The 11,297-nt window shown below is 41.3% G+C and overlaps 1 pseudogene; it reads left to right on the plus strand.

Moving 5' to 3' along the window:
- The first annotated feature begins 266 nt into the window (after positions 1-266).
- LOC129625247 (60S ribosomal protein L18-like) lies at positions 267-1,170 on the plus strand (annotated as a pseudogene).
- The last annotated feature ends 10,127 nt before the right edge of the window (positions 1,171-11,297 follow it).

Consider the following 11,297-nt stretch of genomic DNA (forward strand, 5'->3'; position numbering starts at 1 on the left):
AGTAACAAAATAAAATCACTCCCTAGGGAAGGGGGAGAAATGGATTTCCAGAGTTACCACATTATTAGATTCAAATGTCTGATTTTTTAAAAAAAAAGAAAAAAGTCACAAGGCATACAAAGAAATATGAAAGCTTTTTTAATAAATCAATAATAATTGTCCCTGAAGAAGATCTGATGGAAGATCTGCTAGAGAAAAAGTTTAAGACAACTGTCTTAAAGATGCTCAAAGAGCTTTCCAGATCTGGCTAAGGAGGAGGCGCCATTATGGGAGTTGACATTCACCACAAGGACAGAAAGGTTCCACACAAGGAGCCCAAGAGCCAGGACATTTACCTGGGGCTGTTGGTCAAACCGTACATGTTCCTGGCCAGAGGAACCAACTCCACCTTCAATTAGGTTGTCCTGAAGAGACTGTTCATGAGCTGCACCAACTGGCCACTGAGGTCCCTTTCCTGGATGATCCGGAAGATGAAGCTTCTTGGCCGGGAAGGCAAAACAGCTGTGATCATGGGGGCTGTAATCGATGGTGTTCGTGTTCAGTTCAGTTCAGTCGCTCAGTCGTGTCCGACTCTTTGCGACCCCATGAACTGCAGCACGCCAGGCCTTCCTGTCCATCACCAACTCCCTCAGTCCACCCAAACCCATGTCCATCGAGTCGTTGATGCCATCCAGCCATCTCATCCTCTGTCGTCCCCTTCTCCTCCTGCCCTCACCCTCAATCTTTCCCAGCATCAGGGTCTTTTCAGTGAGTCAGCTCTTTGCCTCAGGTTCGTGTCCAGGAGGTGCCCAAACTGAAGCTTGTGGGCTCTGCGAGGGAGCGGCCGCGCCCAGAGTCGCATCCTCAAGGCAGGGGGCAAGATCCTCACCTTTGACCAGCTGGCCCTGGCCTCTCCCAAGGGCTGTGGCACTGTCCTGCTCTCTGGTCCTCACAAGGGGCGAGAGGTGGACAAGGCATTTCTGCAAGGCCCCAGTAACCCCGCATAGCTACCTCAAACCCTATGTCCGCTCCAAGGGCCGGAAGTTAGAGTGCACCAGAGGCCAACGAGCCGCTCAGCCGGGGCTGCAAAAACTAACCCGCGAGTCTACCTTGTTATTAAAAAGATTTTGGATGAAAAAAAAAAATGTTCAAGGAACTAACTTGAAGAAAGTCAATACAATGAATGAATAAAATGGAAATATCCATACAGAGATTTTTTTTAAACTAAAAACAAACAGAAAAGAAATTCTGTAACTGAAAAATACAGTAACCAAAATGAAAAAACCATTAGAGGGATTCAAAGGCAAATTTAAGCAGGCAGAATAAAAAAGCAGTGAACTTGAATGATGATAGAAATTCTCAAGTCTGAAGAACAGAAACAAAAAAATATCTGTGGTATATCATAAAAATATATCAAAATACTCATTGTGGGAGTCCCAGAAGGAGAAGTGAGAGAGAAAAGGAAGAGTTTTTGAAGAAATGTGACAGAAAACTTACAAAATTTGGTGAAAGATATGAATATAAATATCCAAAAAGTACAATAAACTGCAAGATGAACAAGATACATATCTCTTATAAATAGAGTTTCTTCTCTTAGCCAGATTTTGAGTTCATGAGTGATGAGACCATGTCATCTGAGTCTTCTGTGTCTCTCTACCCATTCTCTTTTCCTCTAAACCTAGGACATACATAGCCCATCAGAGATTAAATCGTAACAATCAGCATGTCTGGAAGGAATTCCTCCATGTTCTAAGGCTGATAAAAAAACACAAGGAAATATATCCTCAGTTGCAAAGACTTTCAGCTAGTGAAACCATCATCATTTCTCAAAGTTCCATTCTAGTAGATGAGATTGAATCAAATAATTAGTAATATTAATCATACTACTAACTATAGTGTTATGGTATATTATAGTATTATAACTATACTTATAATAGTATAACATAATCAAGTAGTATATAAATAAATACAACATAAAAGTACAGCTTTTATAAGTGTTACCAATGACAGGTACATATTGCTATAAAATTATAGAAAAGAGGGCTTGCCCTGATCAGGGAAGCCATGGAAAGGTTAACAGAAGGAATCACAACTTAGCCAAAACCTAATGGATGAGGCAGAGGAACGATGAGATAATAGAAAAACAGGCAGAGACAATACCATCTATAAAAACGTGATGGCTGAGAAAGTGACGGGTTTAACAGACTAAAAAATAAATCCCGTAAGTTAGGGGAACAAAGAGTAGGAGAAATTTTTGAGAAGACAAGATGCCTCTAGAGATGGGAAAACATAAAGTAAATAAATTAACAGGCCTTATTATATTTTATTACTTCTTGCATTAGGATATAAATTCCTAAAATAGTCAGGAACAATATAATACTACTTACTAGGAAAACTATAAAGCTTTTATTAAGTCCATTAAGGTTGGTATTGACAAAAATATAATGGACAAAAAAAATCAAATCTAACAGGATGATGAAACAGTTTTGGAGATGGATAGTAATGATAATTGCACAGCAACATGAGGGTACTTAATTCACAAAACTGTACACTTATAAGTGGTTAGAATGGTAAATTTTATGATATGTGTGTTTTACCATAATAAAAAAATCTAAGTTCATTATAGCAGTATTCTTATGTCCCAAAATGATCTAGTATTTAATCCTATTGTAGAATCATAAGAAATTAATATCATAGCAAATGGGACACAGGGAAGTTGGATGTCTCTTTGGTTAAAGTTTTGCATAGCTTGTATATCTGTTCACTGAAAAAGACCCTGATGGTGGGAAAGATTGAAGGCAAAAGGAGAAGGGGGCAACAGAGAATGAGATGGTTAGATAGCATCACTAATTCAATGGACATGAATTTGAGCAAACTCCAGAAGATAGTGAAGGACAGAGGAACCTGGTGTGCTGTAGTTCATGGTGTCGGAGAGCAGGACACAACTTAGCAACTGCACAACAAAGCTTCTACATCTAAACTTACAGCTGTGATTATTGTGAGTCTATTAACCAAGTGATGGGCTACTCAAGCAAGAGGATCATGATATTTACAAAGTGACGTATCTGGTCCATCTGACTATTAGGAATCTCTTCCATATTGATGATCTCTAATGAATATGAATGGTCTCACATTATGGGTTCATTTATTCCATAAGTTACTCTTGAGCAACAATTATGTGTCATAATAAAATTTCTGTTCACATTTCCTTCTCTAAAACTTGTTCTTAGATTTTTTGCCACTGTGCCTTGAGGCATGTGAGATCTTAGTTGCCCGACCAGGGACCAAACCTGTGCCCCTACATTGAGAACACGAAGTTCCCCTGCCAGGAATGTCCCAGTTCTCACCAACTTTTAATCTTACTTATTCCACTACCCTTGCAATAAAGACAGACCATTATAATTTCCCATAAATCCATGAATTAGGTTGTCTTTGCTTCTGGGTAAAGTGGACAAGGACAGATATTTCCTCAAGATCTGCCCACTCAGGAAATTTTCATTCCTCACTCTTCTTCAGGGTAATAAAGCTATAAATGCTGAAGCAGTTGTTTTCAATCAGTCCTAACACACATACACAGAAGGATTGTGCAAATCAGACAATTTTTCCACCATTAGTCATCCCTGAAGAAACCATAAGTGTGGATTTCAAACACTGTAACAGCACAACACAACAGGAAGAGCATATTCCATAGGTTAAGAGTGTAAATTGCTTGCTCATAAAATTTACTTGTGCCTTTGGGGCCATGTTATAATTGGTCTAATATAGATTCCTTCCTTATTTAAAAGGACTTTCAATGGGTTTACCAAGCACTCCAAGCTTTTCTCAAGCACCCTTCTTTTGCAAGCTTTTTTCCAGACAAAGCAAGGAGTTAATGACCTTCACTGTTTTCCACCCTGTAAATTTACACCCACTGTCTTAGATCCCCACACACTGAAATGGAAAGGTTCATCTTCTCTCCCTGAGGACCTACAGAGAACATACTGAGACCATACTCTGAGACCCTGAGAACATACTCTCACACTTGCACATGACCATACAGGAACTTTAGGAACCAAATATTTAAATAACAATGCCATCACGTAGCCTGTCTACTGAGCACATTTCGGGGAAATACAAGGCATTCAGCACTCTGGGATGTATTTATTCCTTCATCATAGCCTAGGGTCTCTCCATCCCAGCCCAGACACTATTCAGCCTTGTCCTACTAAGGACAATAGAGCTGGTGACCAGGCCAAGCAAAGATGTTGGTCTTGTTGAAACTACAGAACCAAAGCTTTCACATTCCTTTTACTGTAGCTGCTGGCCCTGATCTTATTCCATGCTGTGGAGAATGTACTCCAGCCAATGCAAGACACTTAGCCTCTACCCACGGACTGTTAAATCAATTCCAAGTCCTTTAGACAATTTAATTGTGCATGCTCAGTCACTCAGTTGTGTTCCCTTTGCGACCTGCCCTTTTTTTTTGCGACTCTTTGTAACCCCATGAACTGCAGCCCACCAGGCTCCTCTGTCCAAGGAATTTTCCAGGCAAGAATACTGGCGTGGGTTGCCATTTCCTACTCTAGGGGATCTTCTTCATCCAAGGATAGAACCCGAGTCTCTTGTGTCTCCTGCATTGGCAAGAGGATTCTTTACCACTTCACCACCTGGGCAGCCCCATACAATTTAGTTATGAAAGGCTTAAAGAAAGGAGTTATGTCTCATTTGGCTTTCTCAAGCAGTATATGACCTAGAAGAGCAGAGAAACTACATAATCGTATATTGATTACATTATCAGTACAGGGCTGGATTATAATGACACACTAGAACTCAAGTATGCAAAAACATTTAAAGGTTACCAAAAAATTTTAAATGTAAGTTTAACATTTTTCAAAAATAGTATTCCACCTAGATTTAAATCAAGGTTGCTTATATTTGTTGCCACACAGAATATATATTATTAATAACATGGAGATATGGAGTCATAATATGTAACAGAATTTATATAGTCTATGCATTATAAGCTAGAACATTTTAATCCTTTCTTACTCAAGTCCAAGTCCAAGAAAAAAATTAATGCCCTTAGCAAAAAGAAAAATTCTGGCACCAATAAGATTATAGATTAAGATTTGCCCAGTATGAACAAAAATCCCTGAACGTTAAAAGCTTGGATTCTCTAGTGGTGGTGGTTTAGTCACTAAGTCGTGTTTGACTCTTGCAACCCCATGGACTGTAATCCCCAGGTTCTTCTGTCCATGGGATTTCCCAGACAAGAGTACTGACATGGGTTGCCATTTCCTTCTCCAGGGATCAAACCTGGGTCTCCTGCATTGTCGGCAGAGCTGCTTCTGCCCACATTTTCAGAAAAGAAAAGACATCATGACTGAGAGTCTAGTATGTGGAGGGAAAGTTCTGCAAAGAAAACTTGGGATGCTATTACCAAGTGGAAGATAGCAGGCAAAACCAAAAATATTCACTACACCCATCCCTTGACTCTTAAATGCATACGCACTGTTTTCCAATCATAAGCTTTTTAAGGTTTATGATTAACATAGCCAAAAACATTTAACAAAACCCAAAAAGAGACCATTGGCAGTCCCATTCCCTACCTCAACTAGCTTCAGGGCTAGGGTTTTACAGGTAAAGTCCCTTATCTTTTAGCACGACCTGAATCCTGCCAGGAAATTCTGCAATCAGTATATCAAACGGCAAGTTTCAACATCAACCAACGTATCTTAAATAAAATAGTAGGTAAAATGGAAAAGAGACCATGTTTGTGCTATGTGTATGCTCAATCATGTCCAACTCTTTGCAGCCTCGTGGGCTAAAACTCGCCAGGCTCCTCTGGCCATAGCATTTTCCAGGCAACAATACTGGAGTGGGTTGCCGTTTCCTCCTCCAGGGGATCTTCCCGACCCAGGGATAGAACCCTCTTCCATCTCCTGCATTGGCAGATGGATTCTTTACCACTGTGCCACCTGGGAAGCCTGTTTGTACTATGAAGTGAAGTGAAGTCGCTCAGTCGTGTCTGACTCTATGTGACCCCATGGACTGTAGTCTACCAGGCTCCTCTGTCCATGGGATTTTCCAGGCAATAGTCCTGGAGTGGGTTGCCATTTCCTTCTCCAGGGGATCTTCCCAACCCAGGGCTTGAACCCAGGTCTCCCGCATTGTAGGCAGATGTTTTACCATCTGAGCCACCAGGAAGTTTGTACTGTAGCTAGTTTTTTATATGTGTGTAATTTCATTGATTTTATTTTTTGCTGTGCTGGGTCTTTATCACTGCATGGGCTTTTCTCTAGTTGCGGCGAGCAGGGGCTCCTCTCTAGTTGTGGTGCATGGGATTCTCATTGCACTGACTTCTCTTCTTCCAGAGCACAGGCTCTAGGGCACATGAGCTCAGTAGTTGTGGTTCCCAGGCTCTAGAAGAGCACAGGCTTAGTAGCTGTGGATCACAGATTAGCTGCTTCACAGCATGTTGGATCTTCCTGGACCAGGGATCAAACTCATGTCCCCTGCACTGGCAGTAGGATTCTTTACCACTTTACCACCACACTCCTGCTGTAGCTAGTTTTAATCATATTCTTCCTCCAAATATGTTCCATATTACCCCACCTTTGTCCAGAACCTCTGTTTAACTGAGCTCTTTACAAACTGAGTAGCCCAAATTAACATTCTAGACAGAAGAAATATGAGCTCATGGTGGGACTTCCTGGGCAGTTTTTAATCTTTCCCTCTTCCAGGCTTTCATGCTTTCTAATTTCATGATCACCTCAATACAATAACGCTCTAGGGCTTCAGAGTCCCTTCAGTGAAGCATTAACCACATCCCCCCTTGATAGTCAGGCTCATTCACTTTAGGTAAAAATATAATCCTCCTTTTCTTGCTTTGACAAGTGCAAGAGAATTCCAGTTGAAGCTTTAAATGTGCGTTAAGGAAGCTGTTACACCACAGAAAAAAGAGGCATAGCCAGAAGTGAAATATACCTCCAATGAAATTGTCTGGCCAAATACAAACACTTTCTTCTCTCTAATGGAATGCTACTGGATGCATGAGTCCCTCAAACATTTCTCAAGAAACTTCCATCATCAGTTTTCAACTAGACAGAGCAGAAAATGAATTGCAAAAAAAATAAATACAGGAAGTTTAATGACCCTTCTTGTTTTCTGCCTCATATCTCTTTCATCTGAAATGTTGCGCTATATGACTTCCACTGAAATGGAACATCTCACTTTCTTCCCCCAGTGACATGCAGTGCAGGGCGCTCACTGCACATGACTAGAGAGATGCTTCATGCAAAACACCAAGCTATCCAGCATCCTGGGGATATTTTTTTTCTTTTTTTTTTAATTTTATTTTATTTTTTAACTTTACAATATTGTATTGGTTTTGCCATATATCAACATGAATCTGCCACAGGTATACATGTGTTCCCCATCCTGAACCCTCCTCCCACCTCCCTCCCAGTACCATCTCCTTATAGCCTAGTAAAAGTGAAAGTCACTCAGTCACGTCTGACTTTTTTTGACCCCATGGACTATAGAGTCCATGGAATTCTCTAGGCCAGCATGCTGGAGTGGGTAGCCATTCCCTTCTCCAGGGGATCTTCCCAACCCAGGGATCGAACCCAGGTCTCCCATATTGCAGGCAGATTCTTTACCAACTGAGCCACCAGCGGTCCTATTCCAATCAGTTTTGCCATCACCCAGGTTTCTCTTTATTGAAAGCTGGGTTAGTTAGCAAGTTAAGCAAAAATGTTGACTCTGTTGCAATCATGGAGCAAGGCACCTTCGGACTCCTGGCCCAACAATGAGGAACGGACCTCAAGAATTTAGCCTGGGAACTTCCCTGGCGTCCAGTGGTTGGGGCTTCACCTTCCAATGAAGGGGGTGAAGGTTAGATCCCCGGTCAGGGACCTTAGATCCCACATGCCTTGTGGCCAAAAACAACAAAACATAAAACAAAAATAATATTGTAACAAATTCAGAAAAGACTTTAAAAATGGTTCATACCAAAAAAAAAAAAGAATCTAGCTTCCACTAGGTAGATCTTAGTTGGAGAAGGAAATGGCAACCCGCTCCAGTATGCTTGCCCGGAGAATTTCAGGGGCGGGGAAGCCTGGTGGGCTGCCATCTGTGGGGTTGCACAGAGTTGGACACTAATAAAGCAACTTAGCAGCAGCAGCAGGTAGATCTTAAATGTTCTCACCACACACACACATACATGGTAATTATATGAAGTAATCAATACAGTAATTTGCTATCACTTTGAAGTGAAAGTGAAAGTCCCTCAGTTGTGTCCAACTCTTTTCGACCCCATGGGGTGTAGCCCATCAGGCTCCTCTGGGATTCTCCAGACAAGAATACTGGAGTGAGTTGCCATTTCCTCCTCCAGGGGATCTTTCCAGCCCAGGGTATACATATTTCAAAACATCATGTTGTGCACCTTAAATGTAATTTTTGATTTTCAACTGAACTTTGATAAAGCTGAAGGGTAGGATAGGTCTGATTAGTTACCTCAGGTTTCTATATCTCCAGTTTTTCATCTTCTGTTAAACTTTACTACACAATACAGCGCTACAATTCAGTGTTTCAGGAACCCCATTCATATGCTTCACTCACTCTATTGTGACACGTTAACTCTGTTTTCTCCTGATAGAGTCAGTTGAATGAAATTGAGAATCCAGAAATAAAGTCTTACATTTTTGGTCAACTGATTCCCAACAAAGGGGCCAAGACAGTTTAATGGGGAATTCAATAGTTTTTTCAACAAATGGTACTGGAACAATTGGACATACACATGCAAAAGAGGGACATTGGACCCTTGCCTCACTTCATATACAATAACTAACACAAAATGGATCAAAGACCTAAATGTAAGAGTTAAAACTGTACAACTCTTAAAAGAAAACAGAGGCAAAGTTTAGTCACCTTGGGTTAGGCAATGGCTCCTTCAGTTCAGTTCAGTTCAGTCACTCAGTCGTGTCCAACTCTTTGCGACCCCATGAATCACAGCACACCAGGCCTCCCTGTCCATCACCAACTCCCGGAGTTCACTCAGACTCACATCCATCGAGTCAGTGATGCCATCCAGCCATCTCATCCTCTGTCGTCCCCTTCTCCTCCTGCCCCAATCCCTCCCAGCATCAGAGTCTTTTCCAATGAGTCAACTCTTCTCATGAGGTGGCCAAAGTACTGGAGTTTCAGCTTTAGCATCATTCCTTCCAAAGAAATCCCAGGGCCGATCTCCTTCAGAATGGACTGGTTGGATTTCCTTGCAGTCCAAGGGACTCTCAAGAGTCTTCTCCAACACCACAGTTCAAAAGCATCAATTCTTCTGCACTCAGCTTTACTTATAGTCCAACTCTCACATCCATACATGACCACTGGAAAAACCATAGCCTTGACTAGACGGACCTTTGTTGGCAAAGTAACATCTCTGCTTTTTAATATGCAGTCTAGATTGGTCATTACTTTCCTTCCAAGGAGTAAGCATCTTTTAATTTCATGGCTGCAGTCACCATCTGCAGTGATTTTGGAGCCCAGAAAAATAAAGTCAGCCATTGTTTCCACTGTTTCCCCATCTATCTGCCATGAAGTGATGGGACCAGATGCCATGATCTTCGTTTTCTGAATGTTGAGCTTTAAGCCAACTTTTTCACTCTCCTCTTTCACTTTCATCAAGAGGCTCTTTAGTTCTTCACTTTCTGCCATAAGGGTAGTGTCATCTGCATATCTGAGATTATTGATATTTCTCCAGGAAATCTTGATTCCAGTTTGTGCTTCATCCAGCCCAGGATTTCTCATGATGTACTCTGCATATAAGTTAAATAAGCAGGGTAACAACATACAGCCTTGACGTACTCTTTTTCCTATTTGGAACCAGTCTGTTGTTCCAAGTCCAGTTCTAACTGTTGCTTCCTGACCTGCATATAGGTTTATCAAGAGGCAGGTCAGGTGGTCTGGTATTCCCATCTCTTTCAGAATTTTCCACAGTCTATTGTGATCCACACAGTCAAAGGCTTTGGCATAGCCAATAAAGCAGAAATAGATGTTTTTCTGGAACTCTCTTGCTTTTTTGATGACCCAGCGGATGTTGGCAATTTGATCTCTGGTTCCTCTGCCTTTTCTAAAACCAGCTTGAACATCTGGAAGTTCATGGTTCACGTATTGCTGAAGCCTGGCTTGGAGAATTTTGAGCTTTACTTTACTAGCGTGTGAGATGAGTGCAATTGTGTGGTAGTTTGAGCATTCTTTGGCATTGCCTTTCTTTGGGGTTGGAATAAAAACTGACCTTTTCCAGTCCTGTGGCCACTGCTGAGTTTTCCAAATTTGCTGGCATATTGAATGCAGCACTTTCACAGCATCATCTTTTAGGATTTGAAGTAGCTCAACTGGAACTCCATCACCTCCACTAGCTTATATTTCATCAAAGCTTTAAAAATTGAACTTTGAAGGGCACTCTCAAGAATGTTGAGAGAATTCCCTAGTGGTCCAAAGATTAGGAGCTCTATGCTTCACTGTAGGGGGCAGAGGTTCGATCCCTAGTCAGGGAACTAAGATCCCACAGGCCAAAAAGTGTGGCCAAAAAGAAAAAGAAAAAAAAAAGTGGAAAGACAACCCACAGAATGGGAGAAAAATTTGCAAATCATATATCTGATAAAGGACTAGTAGCCAGAATATAGGCTTCCCTGGTGGCTCAAACAGTAAAGAATCTGTCCACAATGTGGGAGACCCAGGTTTGATCCCTGGGTCCGGAAGATACCCTGCAGGAGGGCATGGCTACCCATTCTGTATTCTTGCCTGGAGAATTCCATGGACAGAGGATCCTGGTGAGCTACAGTTGATGGGGTCACAAAGAGTGGGCCACAACTGAGCAACTGATGCTGTCAATTTTTTTATAGCCAGAATATATACAGAATTCTTATAACTCAAAAATAAAAATGAAAAGACAATAATTAAAACAACCTAATCTTAAAATGCATATAAGTTAATAAGCAGAAGAACTAAAGAGCCTCTTGATAAAAGTGAAAGAGGAGAGTGAAAAAGTTGGCTTAAAGCTCAACATTCAGAAAACGAAGATCATGGCATCTGGTCCCATCACTTCATGGCAAATAGATGGGGAAACAGTGAGAACAGGGGCTGCCTTTATTTTTCTGGGCTTCAAAATCACTGCAGATCGTGATTGCAGCCATGAAATTAAAAGATGCTTACTCCTTAGAAGGAAACTTATGACCAACCTAGACTGCATATTAAAAAGCAGAGATGTTACTTTGCCAACAAAGGTCTGTCTAGTCAAGGCTATGCTTTTTCCAGTGGTCATGTATGGATGTGAGAGT

The sequence above is a fragment of the Bubalus kerabau genome, chromosome 13, assembly GCF_029407905.1.
Source record: "Bubalus kerabau isolate K-KA32 ecotype Philippines breed swamp buffalo chromosome 13, PCC_UOA_SB_1v2, whole genome shotgun sequence".
NCBI lineage: Eukaryota > Metazoa > Chordata > Mammalia > Artiodactyla > Bovidae > Bubalus > Bubalus kerabau.